Source organism: Panthera tigris, chromosome F2 (assembly GCF_018350195.1).
Source record: "Panthera tigris isolate Pti1 chromosome F2, P.tigris_Pti1_mat1.1, whole genome shotgun sequence".
NCBI lineage: Eukaryota > Metazoa > Chordata > Mammalia > Carnivora > Felidae > Panthera > Panthera tigris.
Window position 1 is genome coordinate 59,502,973 of NC_056676.1, and position 7,013 is coordinate 59,509,985.

At 35.7% G+C, this 7,013-nt stretch overlaps 1 protein-coding gene across 1 annotated transcript in view; it reads right to left on the bottom strand.

The window, feature by feature from the left end:
- Window positions 1-6,619, bottom strand: part of TRPS1 (transcriptional repressor GATA binding 1) — a 373,555-nt gene extending 366,936 nt beyond the window's left edge. Inside the window, exon 1 of the mRNA XM_042972939.1 lies at window positions 6,603-6,619. The gene's annotated coding sequence lies outside the window, so the exon portion shown is untranslated. The remainder of the gene's footprint in view (window positions 1-6,602) is intronic.
- Between the last annotated feature and the right edge of the window lie 394 nt (window positions 6,620-7,013).

Below are 7,013 nucleotides of genomic sequence, written 5' to 3' on the forward strand. Positions count from 1 at the left end.
ATTAGGATTCTGTCTCCCTCTCTCTCTCTGCCCCTCCCCTGCTCTGTCTCTCTCTCTCTGTCTCTCAAAAATAAATAAATAAACTTAAAAAAAATCTTATTTAAAAAAAGAAAAACTGTCATGACTTTTATACCCCGAGCCTTGCAAAGTGCCTGGTACATAATTAATAGTCCATACGTGTTTGCTGAATAAGTAAATCCTATAAACTCAACAACAGTCTGATTTCTACCAACAAATAGTAATTTCATAATGTATGATTTCTTTTCAAATTCTGTTTTATATTATTAAAATGCTTCAGTCTTTTCTGGGCTAAATAAATATAAATGGTCGAATGAGCAACACAGAATGCTGGTCACATAACCTGGAGAAGGCTGATAGTTGACATTTAATAATATTCGAATACTTGTAAGGAAAAAAGACAGGCAACCTTAATATTTCCACTCCAAACCTCTAATGGAGGATAGACTAGGATTTTTGTAAGTGCTTTCTTTAGGTAAGCTTCTTAATAAAACTTGTGGATTAGAGACTTATAAATTGTATTTCTAGGAAAGGGTGTGGAGTCGCATTCCCTGCGAATTGTTAAGGATATATTAGACAGGTATCTCTTTGAGAGGCACACAGGAACTAAAGGATGTTTTGGCAGCCTATGATTCTATGAGATCAATAAGACCAACAAATCAGCTTCACAAGAGAAATTAAATTACTACAGTTAGGAATATATACACCCATAAGAGTCGGAAAAACTTCATCTTTTTTTTATGTGTACTATTTTATGATGGGTAAAGTTCACATTTACATTTGGGAATCTTTGGGGAAAAAAACAAAAAGTGTTAAAATTATTTTCCTCTAAAGGAGGAAAACCAAAATGAAAGTAACATTTCCATGAAGGGTTTAGAGGTCAGGTACTACATGTAGAATTACAATGAACAAGAAATCTCAAATATTTTCTACTAATATTCTTTTAAAACCATTTTTTAATCTATAATCAGGTAGAGTTACAATGAGTGCTTATATGACTTGATCCCTTAGAATGCAGAAAAACTCTTCTCTTCAAACTGATTTACATACTCTGGGCTCTTGCAACCCTGAGTAAAGGGACATCTTAAAAATACCATTGAAGCTTACTGTATTTGACAGTGCTATTATATTATTATCTATTTCCTTTAAATATTAAAGATTACTCAATCTGCCTCTGTGAGTATGGGACAGCAGATGAGAAGCAAATCCCACAAATGAGAACTTTATAGATATGAGTTCTCCCAACTTCTGCCTGCTCTTAATACACTACATAGAACCTATGTGAGGCCAAGCGCCTGGCCCTTCTAAGCGCTCAGAGAATGTTAGCTATTCTTATTATTGGTTACCATTATAGAGAATGGCTGATAAGAAAAACCAAAAATCTGTTTCTTTACAGTCCCTCTACTCAGCTTCCCTAAGATGTTGGAATTCTTTCCAGCTTCCCTAAGATGTTGGAATTCTTCCCCTTTACTGATCTTCAGTGCATAGAAAAGAGTTCTCTCAACCTGAGTGGAAATGCCCATGACAGAGTTCCTATGGGGCATGGCCTGTGGGACTTCACAAGAGGAAAAAGGAAACACTCCTGTTCCATGGCTCAGAAGGATCTACACTCGCCTTCAGTCATGGTTCCAGGTGAGAAAGAAAAGACTTTAAGGAGAGAAACTCACTCTGCAGTGGAGATAAGGCTGAAAAATGAAAGCTATTGAAGATTTTCTCACCCACAAGGTTCAAATCTTTTCCCAGTTCAGAAACATAATTGAAATTCACTTCCTTTCCAAAGCAATGCTTTGGTTTTTAGAGAAACAAAACACCAAAAAGTCTATTTTTAGGGAGAAGAACGTGAACATACAGTAAGGAAACATGACTGTCGGATCTGTGTTTGCTTTTGAGAACAACTTAATTTTTCCAATGCTTGTCAAAGTCATAGATTACACTTTAGTCCATGCAGTGTTTTAAAAAGTTACATTCTGGTACCTGAGTTTTCCCATTTCCCATTTCCTTTCCACTTAGTTTGAAAACTAACCTCTACATGGCTCTTTGTAACTTCACTATATTGACTTCTCAATGTTCACTTATACTTGCAAAATGGATTGAAATTGACCATGAACAGTGCTCTGATATTTTTAAAGGAGAAACAAACAGATAGTGGGATAAGAGACCATTTTGACAGGATGCCCCTCTCCACTTTGAACCCACACTTGGAACTTTTATGTGTGTCCATTTCATGTTCTGGTATATTGTACATCAAATATCTTGCAAACTTCAAAATGGTTCAGGAAAGGATACTTTTCTTCCTTAAATGAAGAGAAGGAAAGAAAGAGAGAAGGAAGGGAGGGAGGAATGAGGGAAGGGAGGAAGTAGGGAAGGAAGGAAGGAAGGAAGGAAGGAAGGAAGGAAGGAAGGAAGGAAAAAGAAAGAAAAGAAAAAGAAGGGAAAGAATTGAATCAAGACTATCCTTCCCTGAAAAACATGGGCTTTTTAAAAAAAATAATCTGCTCATCAAACAACAAATAAACAAAAACCCCAAAACAGAAAGCCAGAGGAAATGTTTGTAACTTTGTAATTAAATTTCTGTGCAGTCATATGAAACTTTTAAGTTGCCTTCTGAGATGACACCCCGAGAAATCACCCCAACATTCTAAATAACTTTTGTTCATATGCTCACCTGCTCACCTCCCTGAAGGAAAGAGATTTCACTCCACAAAATATTTTTAGAGGCTTTTTTTAATTAGTTATGAAAAAATATAAGATGTTGACTATTTCTCCATACGCAAAATATTTTGATGAAACCAAAAACTTCAGATAGTACTTTGAATGCCTTACTTTCCTGCAGCCCAAGTCTGCATATAGGAGTTAGACGGAAACTGTCAGTAGGCACACCCTCCCTGATGCACCATCATACAAGGAAACCCATCTGCCTTTTTAAAGTTTCCAATTACATTGTTTCAAACTGTTTACTCTTCTCTTACTATTCAGTACTACTCTGCCTGTTTGTCTTGTCTTTGGTTTTAACTTTGATTAGCAGTTCATCTTATTCTGATAGTACTGAACTATCTGAAGAATAGTGAGTTGGAAAGACGAGGACTGTAAGGCGTTTGTGCCCTATTGCAGAGATGTGTGGCAACTGTTTCCATCGACAGAGGTTTTGTCTAGTGATTTAAGGTCTTTAGTTCAGCCTTCTTTCTGGGGAAATATGGAGTAGTAACGAAGACGGTAATAATTACGCATCTTCAGGCAGGGTGCTTAGAGAGCCACTGTCTTTTATATCCACGAAATTAGTTCTTGCAGGAATAGGAAAGTCCCAGCCTCCCACTCACTAACACTGTATTCACATGAGAGATTCTACTCCGTCTCCTTGTTATCCTCACGCATCTCTCTTTGCACCAAATTACTGAGGATGATTAACAAACACAGCCATGGAAACTGGACCAACAGCTCTGTAGTCTGCATTTGGAACTGAAGTGGTACGAGAGATGGTGTGTTACATTGGCACTATTGGAAAAACTCGGAATTCTTTGGGGAAGGAAGGAGGCAGAAAGTAGAGAAACTTACATGTTTCATTTCATAAAGTGTAAAGCACAGAAAAATAAAAATTCCCTTCTCTGTCAAGTAAGATAAATAATTTCAAATTCTTCTCATGGAACAAGGTACAGTGTGTTGATTTCACTGCAAAACCATCACATTGTAAAGTTTGCATTAAATGTGAGGAGGCAAAGATAAGTGGATGTGAAAGCATACATTTAGAAACTAGACTTTCATCTGTAAAACTTGATGAAAAACAAACTTACCAAGGGACATTTGGAAGGTATTCATTAAATGCCATAGAACTCATCCTCACATACATTTAAAGAAAAAAAAAATTAAATAAATGCGACTTTAAAACTATCTTTCCCTATAACCCACAAAGGTAGAAAAGTAAGTGAAATCAAGATTCCCTACATCCCCCCCATTGTCACTTTGGCAATAATCTATAATAATTATGCTATTATTTACATGTCCTCTCTGAAATAAAGTCTATCTAAAGAACCCAATATGTCACTCTGGCTCCATGAAAAGCTTTCTAAAATAGAAAACAATGGACATATTGTCAACACTAGAATGCTATTTTAAAATATATAAAAGTATTGGAAAGAGTTCAGAGAACATCAGAAAGAAGGGTTTAACTTTCTGCATGCAAAAAGATTAAAAGAGTATGTATAGCATGGCTGTGCAATAACTAAGTAGGAACATGATAACTGCCTGCAAATCTTTTAGGGGCGTGAACACCAAGAAGCAGGGTCTGGTGGCCTTAAAGAGAAGACTCAGATTCATGAGTCCAGTTTGTCTCTTTCATTTTAATCCTATTGGGAGTGAGAATTTTACAGTGTTACAACATTGAGGTAGGATTTTCCAATCAAAGAAGTTCACAGATTTTTTTTTTTTTTTTGTGGAGGGGGGAGTGTATTATTTGGGGACATGTTAAAACTAGATCTGAAAGGAGGAGAAACTACGTACATAATTGCCAGTCACATCTGCAACTAATTAGAGCGGTAATTGTGTCATGTTAATGGTGTAATAAATGTAACTTACACAAATTGTAAGGACCAAGAGAGGGAACCATCCCTGGCTTAGCACACTTTGTAAACTACATTGCAGTTGTTGTGATTTAAAGAGTATCACAAATACATTTAGAGCAACATACTTGGATAAAAAATGAAAGTTCAAAGAGCTGTCGGTCAATTGTAGTCGGACTAAACCTAAACCCTTGAGAAGATCATGAGGTCGTTAGCAAGAAATGCAGTGCTACCAAAGTAATAGTCACTTTTAAATAAATCGGTTTCTATGTTCTATTACACACAGCAATATAATTCTATATTCTCCAACATCATATACATGAACTGAAAACATATTATCCTTGTGCTTCTGAGGAGGATGTTCTAACCTGCCAACCAGAGTTTGAGAAATGTTTTCTTCAACATCATCACTTAGCTAAATTAAGTACTTGATACAAAAAGTATAGTTGAATACACAGCTGCAACACAATAACATTTTTTTCCCTTCCTGTGTAATGTGCACAATAGAGGAAAGGGTAACACAAAATAGGAAAAATGCAATGTTCAATAACTACTACGTTGCCCATCTATTTTCAGTGTTAACAAGGTAAATTTCCTTTCGTAGCCATGCCATTATAATGCCAGTGTATTTTTCCTCTTACTCTCACTCAGCATTTTCTTTCACTCTGTGTTAGAAAGTAGAGTAAATCATTTAACTTGTACTTCGTGTACTTCTGTTCTTGAAATAGTTAATATGTATGTAGATTCAAATCTTTCTTTGAAAAGACAATCTTAACTGGCAAAGAATTTACATTGGATAGAATTACTTTTGTCTTAAGACCTTGGCATGACATCTACTAGAAAATCCATGCCAGGGAATGCCAGCCACACCTACCTTTGAGATGGTCTTAAGAAACATACTCATTTATTTCCCACCCCCCACCATGTTTGATAAATCAAAATAAATGATGACTATGTAAAGACATTTTTGTGTCAGGATAGAAAGGTAGAGAGTATCCATTGTCAATGAAATTTTGAAAAATATGGCCAAGATTTCAATACTCTAAAAGTACCATACAGAAAGTTTCTTTTCATCAAAATAGTTCAGATTTAGATTCATAGTGAATTGATTACAGAAGAATTATACAGTATATGTATATTTAATAATTGTTAGTGACAAGAATCTGCATACTTATAGACATGGACTATAAAGTATTACGCAAAAATAAAATTTGGCTGGTGGATGGTAGTTCATGGCTGATATTTCTGCAAAATCAAAATTTTCCTCATATTTTATTTTTACTTAAATTGAAATCTGATACACATTATTTGCTCAACAACAAAAATTCTTGTAATAAATACTTCCAAATTAAGAGAAGTGAACTGACTTACTTTTCCTTAAAAAGGATAACTCTTTGGCTTCCAAATCCCACTTTATGGATGCGACATTACCATTTGTCCCTGTTTACATTTAAAAATTTTCTAAGCCTTGCCCACATGCTGCATTCATTTGTGCCCTTTATTTTGCCCTTAATTTCAGAAGATGAAAACTTTAAAAAATGAAATCATGCATAACCCAGCCACATACCGGTGATGCCTCTTTAATCTAGATTTTCTTTTCATTAGCATTTCTGCATATGCAGATCCCTAGGTGGTTTAGTTCACTGCTGACTATTTTACATAGGTAAACACTTATCAACAAATGCCAACAATAGGAATCTAAATGATTTTTAAGTGAGCGGCAAGCCTCCATTGTTAATAAGTAAGTATTGATAGGCTTGCTATCTTTTCCCAGTAGAAAGACAGCTGCTCCTGGGAACGAAAGTGATTCAGACAGAATTGGGCTCAAGTGGAGAACACTTATGGGTTCTTCAGGTCTGGCTGAGTCCACCCACCCACAACTGTTAGGACATTCCTCTCTTTTATTATTGTTACTCTAACAAGTAGAGAGTTGGAGCTAGACTACCACGCACGCCACTCGAAAAGAGATCTGCACAAGGAGATGTACAATCGGGTTCTGAAATGGTATCTCCATCTCCTGCTTTCTCTTACCTCTCCTGGCGTCCTCCATTACACCGAGTCAAGTTGCCTCTACCTGTAAGCAAGCAGAGGCAGGCAACATCATGCCTTTGGCATCAAGTACAGAAAGAACAAAACAAATTAAAATGCTTTAAAATGTTTTTGAACTTCCATAAAGATTTTAAAGAGTTTGCTTGAAAGATGTAATTTTTAAAGTCTTCTTTTCAGTATTTCTTTTTTTTTTTTTTTTTTTTTGGTAAGAGATTGAAAGGAAAGAATAATTCAAGGGAGAAAAATATTCATTTGTTAAACAATTGAGTGCCAAACACAAGCCCCAGGCACTACAGGCGTTATAGATAATGAAGATACAATGACTATGGTGCAGGCTGTAAAGGGATTATCTTGTATTTCAGTTGGATTTTTCTGTGTGGTTCTAATGGTTAA